General features: G+C 35.8%; 1 long non-coding RNA gene and 1 pseudogene across 3 annotated transcripts; both read left to right on the forward strand.

Annotated features, from left to right (window-relative positions):
- The first annotated feature begins 467 nt into the window (after positions 1-467).
- On the forward strand, positions 468-5,845 carry LOC147567710 (uncharacterized). 3 transcript variants are annotated; one of them, XR_015230830.1, is made up of 11 exons: positions 468-485; positions 851-896; positions 1,159-1,209; positions 1,243-1,316; positions 1,640-1,698; positions 3,784-3,840; positions 4,278-4,340; positions 4,544-4,613; positions 5,176-5,256; positions 5,370-5,471; positions 5,550-5,845. It is a non-coding gene; the product is annotated as an uncharacterized LOC147567710 (long non-coding RNA). The 3 variants fall into 3 exon arrangements; XR_015230829.1 differs by lacking the exon at positions 468-485 and having other exon boundaries at positions 703-896; XR_015230831.1 differs by lacking the exons at positions 468-485; positions 851-896 and adding an exon at positions 811-850.
- Positions 5,846-6,165: 320 nt separating this feature from the next.
- LOC147567711 (uncharacterized) lies at positions 6,166-10,104 on the forward strand (annotated as a pseudogene).
- Positions 10,105-13,453: the final 3,349 nt, after the last annotated feature.

Raw genomic sequence — 13,453 nt, forward strand, 5'->3', positions numbered from 1 at the left:
TATTTTGGTCATTTAAGAAAAATTCTCCCACGTTTTCTGGCTTCACCGAACCCAACTTTGTGTCTCTCTCCCTCTACTCCGACTATACCTCTACCCAACTATTACTCCCACTTTCTTTCAAAACAGTTCTAAGTTCAGTTTTTATCTTTCCCACAAATCCGAAACTCCCTAACTACTCCTAAAGATCTCTGTATCTCAATTTCAAGTCTATCCAAAATCTTTGCTTCATAATTTCAGGCGTTCTTGATTATATAACAAAGCTTATCGAGTCAAGGTGTTCTTGATTATTTCAGGCGTTATTGATTATATAACAAAGCTTATCGAGTCAAGGTGTTCTTGATTATCTCAGGCGTTATTCGTATTTGTATCGAGTCAAGGTGTTCTTGATTATCTCAACACTTGAAGTTTCATATTTTGATTATTTCTCTCTTCTGACAATCGTAACCTTCCTCTACAACGATTTCTAATCATAACCCAAAGTGAAGGTAAGTAGTAGAAATCTTAGTTTGTTTCTTACTTTTATACTTCAAGAATTTAAAAGTCAGTTAAGATTTTTGTGTAATTTTTTGTAGGAGATTGAAATTGTTCACTTAGGAGACTCATTACCTTTCAATTTCATCTTTTTGTTTGTTTGTAATCGTAACCCAAAGTGAAGGTCAGTAGTAGAAATCTTAGTTTGTTTCTTACTTTCAATTTCATCTTTTTGTTTTCTTTTACTTTTGATTCTGAAATTTTAGTATTCATAGGATTAATTTCAGTATTCATAGGATTAGTATCACAATTTTTGTTTATGCAAGTTTATATGAAGCTTCAATGATGCACTAAAGGTGTTTGATGAAATGTCTGTTAGGTAAAGCTTCATATTTTGATTATTTTTCAACATCTTTTGAATTGCTGTGAGTTTTCTTTTTTTCCTTCCATTTTCTCTCTCTCTCAAAATCACTTCTTTTTTGAGTTTTTTCTTCTTAAAATGCTAACTCAATGTCGTTTGATTATTTCAAGGTCGGACCTTTGGCTGCCTACTATCAAGTACCTTTGCGCCATATCCTATTGGTACGTATTTAATCTGAAATTTCAGTATTCATAGGATTAATTTCAGTATTCATAGGATTAGTATCACAATTTTTGTTTATGCAAGTTGAAGTTCATTACTTCAAGGTCGGACCTTTGGCTGCCTACTATCAAGTACCTTTGCGCCATATCCTATTGGTACGTATTGAATCTTTTTGTTGGTCATTGTAGGTTTATGACGAGATGAGCTTACCCAATGGAGTAATGAGACTTCAACCAAAAGGAGGACATGGTCATCATAACGGGTATACTTTTGGATACTATCAATTAACCGATGAACTAAATGTACATACATGTCCGTTATGTGATAGGTTTTGGACCTTTTCTCATTAATGAACTTTAACTCTCTCATTAATGAACTTCAACTCAAATGGCCAGATGTGATATGAAAAGCCTCAATCTGAAAGTATCTTTTAATTGAGTGATATCTTAAACTTTATGATAGGCTGAACTTTATTCATAGGATTAGTATCACAATATCTTATTGAGTGAAATCTCAATAAGATATTGCTCTCTCTAAAGAAGTAGTGCATTCTTTTAATTGATGATATCTTAAACTTTATGATAGGCTGAAAAGCGTGATGGACCATTTGGATCGCTGTCGGGAATTTCCTCGGTTGTGCATAGGTTGGCTTTTTCAAGTTCATTAATTTAACTTGCACTTCGCAGATTAGAAAAGAAAATCTGAAAACGTTAGTTGGTGAAAAACTTGAAATATAACTCTCTTTTACTAGGGATCGGATTTTGCAGTCTGGACGATCCACCTTCATTTGGTTCTTTTTTTTTCATTTAGATTTTGCATCATAATCAACTAATTTGATCATTCTAGGTCTGAATCCCTAATTATATTTGTTCTCATTTGTTACGGTTCTTCTAATACTTGGTTTTATGATCTTAGAGGAACTTAGATCAACTTGAAGCACTCTCAAAGAAGCTCAAATTTAAAGCCCTTTAATGTTTCAAATGCTACCCTTTTACTGAATTTATCATTAACCTTCATTTTGTTCTTTCATGGTTTTTGATAGGCCTAAAATTAGGTCTATTCTCCAAGTGTAGGGGTCAAGTTATAGTATTTCTAATAAGATCGAGTATCGTTCCAAAGGACAAGCTATTTTACCTAAATCTCGAATTAAAACCCCCTTTCAAATTTTTGATTTGATTTGGAAACTAGTTAAAGAAAGAAAACAATACTAATAGACTAATAAGAATGAAATCAAGGTGAGAAAAAGGATCTAGGGTTTTCGATTTCACCACATAAATGGACTACTTAAGACAAGCATTCAATCAACAAATCACTTTTTGTTTATAACTCAAACCTTAGCTTAATGAACTAATTAGGTTTCGGATAATATTCTTTAATAACACAATTCAAAATCAAGAATATTTGATTGACTATCATATAAAACTAAATTCCTACACTATCATTCATTATCTAAAAGGCATATCTCATCTAATAATTCAATAAAAGCATGAAATATCTAATTATAATGCATGAATGATAATAAGGTTATGGAATCAACATGAAATGACAATCAATAGGCATTGAAGCTCAATATAAGGATTCATTGATTTATAACATCTCTCAAAATAAGCCCAAATATGGGTTTCCTCTACACCCTAGATACAAATTTAGCTACTCATGGAATCTAAAGTAATATTTATTGAATTTATAAAGTAAATGTAATTACAAAAGATTAATGGAAAGAAATCACCAAGAATGTTCAAAATCCATATTCCCATGTAGCTCCATTTTGATGTCCAATATTAGCTCCAAATGTCTCAAGAATATTACCCAAAACTCCAAATAATAGCTTATTAGAAGATAAAAGAAGAGAAATTTTGAAGAGAGATAGAAGAAGAAGAGATTTTAGAGAAGAAGTAATGGAGAAATTAGAAGTTTAGAAGAAGAAATTAGGAGTAGAAAGAAATTGTAGAGAATAGATGAAGGTGGCTAGAGAAAGGTGAAAGAAATAGGTTTAGGGTTAGAAGATAGAAGGAGAAGTGTCTTAGAAATTAGAGAAGGAAGCCTTTTGAGAGGGATTTTAAGTCTAAAGAGAAATGAAAGAGGTAGAGATTTATTTATAGGTGGGTTGATGGCTAGGGTTTTAGGAGTTAATTGGGAGAAAATGGGAGAAAGAGGGTTAAAATAGGAAGTTAGGGTTGCTTTCTACTCAAGAAATGATTTCTTATTGGTTGAACATAAAGTGAGACAAAAAGGAAGGGGCTTTTAGGTAATTTCGGGGGTTAAAAACGAGAAAAAAGGGGACCACGGTATTCTGTCCGGTTTGTGCATTCAGGACGTGCCACGTCACCTGCTATTATCCCACCAGCCAGAATGGTGCCCGAAAGTGTCCCACCAGTCTACATTGTTTGACTCCAACTTTGACTATGCATATCTCACTCTTCCGGACTCCGATTTGACTTCCGTTTTCTCCTACGGACTCGTCTCGACCTCTACTTTTCACCCATGCACTGAATTTGGCCAAATCACCAACATATCCTCGACTCTAAATGACCAAATCATTTTCTAACCGTTTTCACATCTAACTCTGCAAAACATACCTAATCAAGAAAACCAACCATTTTATTATAATAAAGACTCGAAACGTACTAACTCGACTAATTTAAACGACTCCGATGGGACATTTTCATGACCCATCAGTTTTTAATGTTTATGTGCTTATATTTTACTATTCTTGTGCGAGGTTATAGGGAGGTTTTTGTAACTTTGAAGATATGCTTCGCTCAACCACTATGCTGTCCAAAGTGGTAAATTCATAACACCTTCCGTAAGTTGTAAATTCATAACACCTTTGTTTCATTAACATAGACCACTAAGTTGTGGTTTTGGGTGAACTATCTATAGTGGTACACCTGTTGAACTTAACTGTGAAATTGGTAGGCGAAATTTAGTGGAATGACACGTAAAAATGCAGGATATGGTTATTGTCACATGTTAATTTCTTTTGCTAATGCTTGATTGAATTGGTTGATGTCATAAACCAATTCGTTGCAACCAATGCTGAACTATGGTTGATGTCATAAACCAATTTATTGAAGTAAGAACTTTTATGTGGAAGAAAAGGTTCTTCGGTCCTTAAAATCTGATTTTAGAGTTTTCTGTTTGTAAAATCTGATTTTAGTTCCATATTGTAAACATATGTTGTAAACATATTGTGTATGTTGTAAACATATTGTGTATGCAGGTTTCTCTGTCTCTTTTCCTTTGATCCCCCAAAAATTTGCGGTAGAGAAATTTCTGGCTAGAGGTATACAAATCTCTCTCTCAAAATTTAAATCTTTAGATTTCACTCCACTCTCAATGTTTAAGCAGTTCAGACATGTTTGTATAGGTCTTTCAGGATGGCCTAACACGTCATTAGAGTTCAATACGCATATATTCTTCTCATAGATTTGTATATTCTTCTCATAGATTTGTAGATTATTTTCTTATAAGTTTTTTGAATTGCAGGAAAGTGTTTGTAACTTTGAAGAAATGCTTCACTGAATCTCTATGCTGCCCAAAGTCGTCGAAACCTTCGGTAAGTTGTAAATTTCACAGCTTTTATACTTCTAAATCAGGACATTCAAGTTGTTTAATAACTTCAATTTTCTTATACTCTCTCTCTCTCTCTCACACACACACACACACACACACAGAAAGACAAACACACTGACACACATGTAGTTATCTTCATGAAATCTGACCATGTCATGGCAGAGGTTGATTAGCTGGACTATAGGTCTCTTATTATGGCCTAAAACGTCATTAGAATTCAATTTAGACAGTTAGAGTGCTTATTTTATATCTCTTTTGATTTCATGGTCATTCTTGGTTGATCTTCTTTAATTTGATTTTTATAATAGATGGTTTTTTGAATTGCAGTGAGGTTATTTCATGGCCTTTTGAAGTTCCTTGGTCTATTTTTATCTTACAAACCTCTCCTGACTTTCTATTATAATCTGTTAGATTAGATTATTTTGAAATTAGACAATCCTAAAGCTATATAGAGAGTCAGAATAATGCTTTTGTTAATTTACGTCTAACACAAGAACATATCACTAAAAAAAATTTATACTATATTGTGTTTACTACATTTGTAGGTGAAATAAAATCTAAAGGGCATGGATTCTAATCGTGAACAACGAACTCCACCGACAGAAGGAATTGAGACATATCCGGACGTAAGTATTAACATCTCTTTGTCTCTCTCTCAAACGTGCACACACACTACCCCTCCTCTCTGACACACATTTTCATTTTCTGAATGACCCGCTTCAATTTTGACTTTTACCAGCTTCCAAACTTGACGGTTTGTACAACGTCTAATCAAGTTCCCTAGGAAAGTAGAAGATTCACACGAGAAGAGAAGGGAAAAAGAAAAGCAGCAGATTTTGATGTAAGCATTAAATATCTATCAATTTTAATGTCACAATATGTAGTATTTGAGTTAATTTACATTTAAACTTTTTGGTAGGATACTCCGTTATCACCACGCACATTAGCCCAACGGACGCGTCGTGAAAGAGAGATCTTACAACGAAGATACCGTTCATCGTTGACAATTGGTGAAAGAAGAGAAAGATCTGAAGAGGTGTTTAATTAAAATTGAGACTGCATATTTTAATTTACATTTATAATATCTAATTATATATTTGTTGATAATATGAATTTTTGATTGTAACTATCAACTTTTGCTAATTTCTTAATAGATTGTATGTGAACCTCACATTCATAATGCTATTCCTGAAGAGGTTAGTGTGCGTGCCGTCATTTCATTTTGAATTTAGAATTTGGTATATTGAATTATATTTCTGCTGATGACAAAAATATTTGATTATAATTTTTAACTTTAGCTAAATTTCTTAATAGATGGTATGTGAATCTCACGTTCATAATGCTATTCCTGAAGAGGTCATTGGGCGTATTGTCGTTTTACTTTAAATTTTGAAAATTTATAAAAAATTTATATTGTAAATTACAATTTCATTTTAGTGGACTACTTATCATTTTACTTTTTAAATTTAAGGTTCCAAGTATTATTAATTATTAAAATTTGATTATTTTTTATATATTTTATTTTATAGTTGACTATGCATAATCTTCAAAACGAGCAACCTGAGAACGAAATTAATGAAGTATCATCGATCGTACCTCAACTGAAACATCAAAGTCAAAATAGTGATCACTCATTGCCAAATTTGACCCAAAACAACTTTCAACTCTCAATTGAACGTCATTTCCTCGGACCTATGGATATAGTTTGTCCGAACTGCGAGGCTTTACATTGGATTGACGAAAAATTAGTGAGGTCGTCTATTGTTAGACCAAAATTTGGAACGTGTTGCTTGCAAGGTAAAATACGTCTTCCTCGACTGCTGGAACCACCTCGAGCTCTAAAAGAATTATATGAAGGAAATAATCATCTTTCATCTTCATTCCGTTCAAATATACGACGTTACAATGCGGCGAACGCATTTACAAGTCTTGGATGCTCATTGCAGCGGAGAATTTTAACGTCAGGTGGTCTAAATTCTTTTACGATACATGGAGAATTGCGTCATAGAACAGGGTCTCTCTTGCCAGATCGTGGCACAGAAGGTTCATATGCTCAACTATATATTTATGATGATGCATACGCTGCTTTAAACATTCGTTCCGCAAGAAATGAAGACCTTAATGTAGATGTCCTGAAGATTATTCAAGATACTTTGTTAGAGTTTAATGTATTTTATCCCAAATATCGCCAGGCTTATTCTATTCTTAATCAGGTGAACAAAACGTCCGACCAAAATATACCTGTCTATCTACATTATAATTCGGCGACGAATAAAAGACGTTATAATCTACCAACTGCGGACGAAATAGCTGTTATATTGCCTGGAGATGGTACTGAAAAGCCTATGGTGAGAGATATTGTTTTACATTTAAGGGGTAATACAGAACTAATGCGGATATCTGAATGTCATCCAGCTTATTTGCCGCTCCATTATGTATTGTTTTTTCCATATGGTGAGCTTGGATGGGAACCTGATCTTAAGCAGTGAGATGTTCAAAATGATCGACAAGGTAAGGTACGGATAACTCAAATGGAGTATTTCAGTTATAGACTCTTTCAGAGGCCTTCAGAATATTCTACTATTCTAAGAGGGAAAAATTATTTTAAGAGTTCTTAGTAGATGCTTGGGCTTCAACAGAACAAAGTCGATTGATGTTTATCAGATGTAGGCAGGATGTGCTCCGTTCTGAGCTTTACTGTGGTCTTACTAATATAGCTGGAGATGGGTTGCCTCCTGATCAAATTGGTAAAAAACTCATTCTACCATCTTCATTTACAGGTGGAGCAAGAAATATGTTCGAAATTTATCAAGATTCTATGGCTATTACTCGATTCAACCATCATCCAGATATTTTCCTCACCATGACTGCAAATCCGAAATGGCCAGAAATAACCAGTGCTTTACTACCACATCAAACGGCACTGGATCGTCCAGACTTGGTCGCACGTGTATTTGAGCTAAAACGAAAACATCTGATGAAAGTGATAAAAGAAAATAATGTTTTTGGTGAAGTTGTTGCTCATGTCTACACGATTGAATTTCAGAAACGTGGTTTACCACATATGCATGCCCTTATATTCCTTGGAAAAAAAGACAAGATTCGGGATGCAGACCAGGTCGACAAAGTTGTTTGTGCAGAATTTCCGGATGAAGAGGAAGATCCCTTATTATTTAATACTGTTAAAAATTGTATGATCCACGGTCCTTGCGGAGAAGAAAAACCAAATGCACCGTGTATGAACAAGGGTAAGTGTACGAAAGGATATCCTAGAAAATTTGTAGATTCTACAGTTCTGGGTGAAGATGGTTATCCACTCTATCGTCGTCGTAATGATGGACGTGTTTTTAGTGTACGTGGTCGTAAAGTTAACAACCTAAATGTGGTTCCATATAATCCGTACCTCTCTAGAATGTTTGATTGTCACATCAATGTTGAAGTGTGTGCAAGCGTCAGATGTGTGAAATATATTAACAAATATATTTATAAGGGGGGAGATTGCACGACTATGGTTATTGGGGGGGGGCAGATGAGATTAAACAGTATCTTGATTCAAGGTACATTGCTCCGCCTGAAGCTGCTTGGAGACTCTTCGGTCATTCGTTGCATGAGTAAAATCCTTCTGTTGTGAGATTGGCAGTACATCTACTGGGTATGCATAATATAGTGTTCGATCCTACAGATCTACCTGAAGTTGTTCAACAAAGAGCAGAACTACAAAGGTCGACGTTGATGGGATATTTTTTGTGTTGTAGAGAATTTTCAGATGCAAGAGTCTATACTTATCAAGAGTTCCCACAACACTTCGTTTGGGACAAAAGTCATAAAATATGGAAACCTAGACAAAGAGGTTCTGCTATTGGCATAATATATTTTGTTAGTCCAAACGCAGGCGAGAGATTTTACTTGAGATTGCTACTCACAGTTGTATCAGGTCCGACATCGTTTGAATGTTTACACACAGTAGACGATAATTTACATGATACCTTTAAATTGGCATGTGTTGCACGGGGTCTTTTGGAAGATGACGACGAGTGGATACAATGTTTAGAAGAGGCAAAGTTTATGAATTCTGGTTACCAGTTGAGGAGGCTTTTTTGTGTCATTCTCATTGAATGTTGTCCGTTAAACCCACACCTGTTATGGGAACGATTTGCACTTAATATATGTGATGATCTTGCACATAACCTTCGTACCACGCGTGACATTCCTAATCCGATTGAGGAACAAATACTTGATTTTGGATTGTTTCTTCTCAATGAGCTACTTCTAGAGTCCGGAAAAAACCTTCAAAACGACTTTCCCTCCATGCCAAAACCGATTGGAATATGGACTGAAATTGTTGGTAATAGGTTTATTTGGGACCACAGGCAACTTCAAATTGCTATTGAGATTTCAGATGTTGACTCTAATGTTGAACGTCTAAATTACGCACAAAAAACAGCTTTTCACTCGGTAACTGAATCCGTTAATGAAGAAAGAGGTGTGATATTTTTTTTGAATGGTGGAGCAGGAACAGGTAAAACCTTTTTGTACAACACGATTGTTGCTAGCTGTCGTGTAAACGGTTTTATTGTTATCACAGTAGCTTCTTCTGGTATTGCTTCTTTACTATTAGTTGGAGGTAGAACTGCCCATTCCACTTTTCGTATCCCTCTGGATGTTCATGAGGATTCAATATGCAACATTGGTAAGCAGACTCCACACGCAGATCTATTTAGACAAACACATCTAATTATTTGGGATGAAGTTCCTATGCAACACAGATATTGCGTTGAGGCAGTCAACCGTACCTTACAAGATGTTCGTGATGACACCAGACCGTTCGGTGGTATAACAGTCGTCATGGGGGAGATTTTCGACAAATTTTACCTGTGATACCAAAAGGAGTTAGGGAGCAAATCGTAGGTGCGTCGCTTAGGCGGTCATCTATTTGGGACTTTATTAATGTCCTCACTCTTGACCAAAACATGCGGTTATGTCTCGAAGAACCTGCAAACCTCCATTTTTCAAATTTTTTACTCGAGGTGATTTTTATTTTCTTTCAGTAACATAAAGCATTATATTTAATTTCATTTTCTTTTTCAACTATATATCCTTTTACTCATCATCTTTTATATTTTTCGAAGATTGGATCAAGTACAGCCGAAAGAGTTAACTTGCCGTCTTCTATCAACAGATGCAATAATTTGCATTCTTTGATTTCTTCGACTTATCCAGGATTACATGTGGTTGGAACAAGTTCTTCTGAATATTTGACGGAAAGAACCATTCTCTCCGCACGTAATGACGATGTTAGTGAAATCAATATTTTGGCATTAAATATATTTCCTGGAGAAACAGTTACTTATTTTGCTGCCGACAAAATGGATGAAGCTGAAGCAAACGATTACACTAACGCTGCTCGCTATCCCTCTGAATTATTAAATTCTCTTAATCCACCTGGATTTCCACCGTCCAAATTAGAATTATAAGTTGGTTGTTCTGTTATGTTGTTACGAAATCTTTCTCCAAAAGACGGGATGTGTAATGGCACGAGATTGATGGTTATCAGATGTGCGTCTCGGGTACTTGAATGTAGAATTTTGAATGGAGATAAAGCCAGAAACTTGGTATTTATTCCAAGGATTTCTCTATCACCTACACAAGGCGTCAATTTCCTGTGAAGCTAGCGTATGCAATGACAATAAACAAATCTCAAGGTCAATCAGTAAAATTTGTGGGGGTTGATCTTCGCACTCCAGTATTTAGCCATGGACAATTGTATGTTGCTTTATCGAGGTGCACATCTGCTACTAAATTGAGTATATTGTTGCGGGAAGATGAAAAGGCATTCACTACGACAAATGTCGTATATCCAGAAGTATTATTGTGATGATTCAGCATTAAGATATTATTTAAGTTTTTTTTCCATTCAGTCGGAATTAATAAATCATTATCTTTATGGTTAATAGATCAATTTTTAGTTTTCCCTTTCAATTTCATTTTAATTTTTTTTACCATGAAATACATGATAACTAGGTTCCCACCGCGCCCTACGGGCGCGGTATATCCCTCTTGGCTAACGCCGTTGTGGTTCATTACGCCCCGATTTTACGAGTAAACTAGGTTCCCACCGCGCCCTACGGGCGCGGTAGTTCCCTTTTGGCTAACGCCGTTGTGGTTCATTACGTCCCGGTTTTACGAGTAAAGTATTTTCGAGCATTCTCCGAGTCTGCTTATACTGTGGGATCTATGATCACGTCGTTGACATCACGTTGGGTCGAGCTTACCCAAGAAGTGTAGGTACAATGATGTCCATTTTCACACAATGTGGGGTCACGCGAATACCTGTCATCCGAAATCATGTACTGATTTCGAATGAAATCACGTACTGATTTCGGATGACAAGTAAACACATGACACCAAAAGGTATGAAAATAGGCATCATTGTACATACACTTCTTGGGTAAGCTCGACCCAACGTGATGTCAACGACGTGATCATAGATCCCACAGTATAAGCAGACTCGGAGAATGCTCGAAAATACTTTACTCGTAAAACCGGGACGTAATGAACCACAACGACGTTAGCCAAGAGGGAACTACCGCGCCCGTAGGGCGCGGTGGGAACCTAGTGCTTATTAATATTGGGTCAGCACAACTCTTTGAATATTTCATAAGTTTACAGGAATGTTTTATAAAGTAAGATTAAGATTTATTTAATTACACTTGCACCAGTTGATAGTTTTGAGTCGTTCAACTAATTTTTTTTATAGTTAATTTCTATTTGGCCCCCTACTTTGTGACCAGCTTTCTTTATAAACCCTTATTTCTGTAAATTCAAATATGACCCCCTTTTTCGGTGTAAATGTCCTAACTACCTTTCCTATAAATATTTATTTAAAATAAAATTAAAAAGAAAACATAAATTCCACCTCACTTCCCTCCCCGCCACTTATCTCTCTCCACGTGACTTTCAAAAAAAAAAAAAATTCTATGTCATCTCTCTCTCCAAACCACCTATCTCTTCTCCGACAAAGGTCGTCGGGAAAATTTCCCGGCCGGCAACCTCCAAACTTAAAAAAAAACTCTCATCTCTCTCTCTCTCTAACCACTCCGGCGAAGGGAGAGATGAGAGATTTTTTTTGTTTTTGGTAAGTTAACAAACTTTATTAAGTTTGATGCAGTAATTGAACTTCTCCATAGGATGATATTGAAAACCAGTCACATCTACCATCTACTTCAGGAACAACCTTCGGTGACTCGTGTATGGGAACATCCGCTTCGGATGCAAATACTCCAATTTTGACAGGAGAAGGTGGGGGATTCTCAGGGACCATGAACTTAAGTATATCTTGGATAAATGGCACTCTAGATATTCAGAAAGTGGATTTAGATTTTATTGATCCCTTGGAATTAAGACTTGAACCCAACACCATAATGTAGATCACATTCTTATGGGAATCTCTAAGGAAGTTGGACAAAGATGATGAGGGTCTTAGGCGTGACAAGGGTAAAGATTCTGTGTACCATAATTCAGCCTCTCAGTTCCATTCTTCTTTCCTCAGTTCCTCCATAGTGTTTATGGACCAGGCAATTCCGAGGAGTGAAAGTTTGCCAACGGATGCCTTTTATTTTTCAAATTGTGCAACAACAATTGATACTATGATACACAGCTCACATGTTATAGCGGATTGGGTGCCCTTTTCGTCCAACAAAAATCAAAATAGCATAGGTGACGCAGGATCAGATATTGGAGCAAGGTTTGTTTTTCTATTTGTACCTTGATAACATAGATCTGTTGAAGAACAGACCAGAACTCCGGCGAAGGGCGCCGAAGTGGTTAGAGAGAGATGAAAGTTTTTTTTTTAAGTTTGGAGGTTGTCGGCCGGAAAATTTTCCGATCGGGGACCTTTTTCGGAGAAGTGATAGGTTGACTTGGAGAGAGAGATGACATAATTTTTTGGGAGATTTTATAGGGCCCCCTCGTTTTTGTTAAAAGCCCCCCCCCCCCCCCCCCCTCGATGATAATTTACCAAGTAAAATGGTTTATGGGGAGGCCTTTTAACAAAATTGGGGAGGCCATATAAAACTTCCCTAATTTTTTTTTGAAGGTCACCGGTCGGAAATTTTCCGGCCGGCGGCGCCCTTCGTCGGAGAAGAGAGAGGTGAGTTGGAGAGAGAGGTGACGTAAGAGGGAAGTGAGGTGGAATTTATGTTTTCTTTTTAATTTTATTTTGAAAAAAATTTAGAAGAAGGGTAGTTAGGACATTTACATCAAAAAAGGGGGTCATATTTGAATTGACAGAAAATAGGGAGCCATAAAGGAAGCTGGTCACAAAGTAGGGGGCCAAATAGGAATTAACTCTTTTTTTTTTAACTATATACCTTCATGTTAGATTAGGAATAGATCTACTTTAGATCACTTACAAGAGATCCGAATATGTTATATAATGGTGATCAATATATACAATTAAATATCTTATGTGGACAACAATTTTCGAGTCCGTTGTAAGTCAACAATATTGATATTATTGACTTATATTTGCTGGGGGGCAATATTTAAACAATAATTAGTATTTCGTCCATAAACAAATATAACAAAGAAAAATTTATCCCCCTTATATTTGCTTTCTTCCTTCTTCTTCTCATAATCATAACCACCCAAGAAAGGATTGTTCTTATTGAACAAACCGTAGTAAAATGCATTGTAACCACCAAAAATCAAACCCCAATGTAGAAAGAGTTGGTAAGAGAAGTGCAGAAGAACTTGAAGTTAGAGACAGAAAAGGAGGAATTTGATTGGGAAAGGGAGATGAGTTTTTAATAAAAATACACAGAC

The sequence above is a fragment of the Eschscholzia californica genome, unplaced genomic scaffold (assembly GCF_041429995.1).
Source record: "Eschscholzia californica isolate CP2 unplaced genomic scaffold, dmEscCali1.0.p SCAF_1, whole genome shotgun sequence".
In the NCBI taxonomy this organism is placed as follows: Eukaryota; Viridiplantae; Streptophyta; class Magnoliopsida; order Ranunculales; family Papaveraceae; genus Eschscholzia; species Eschscholzia californica.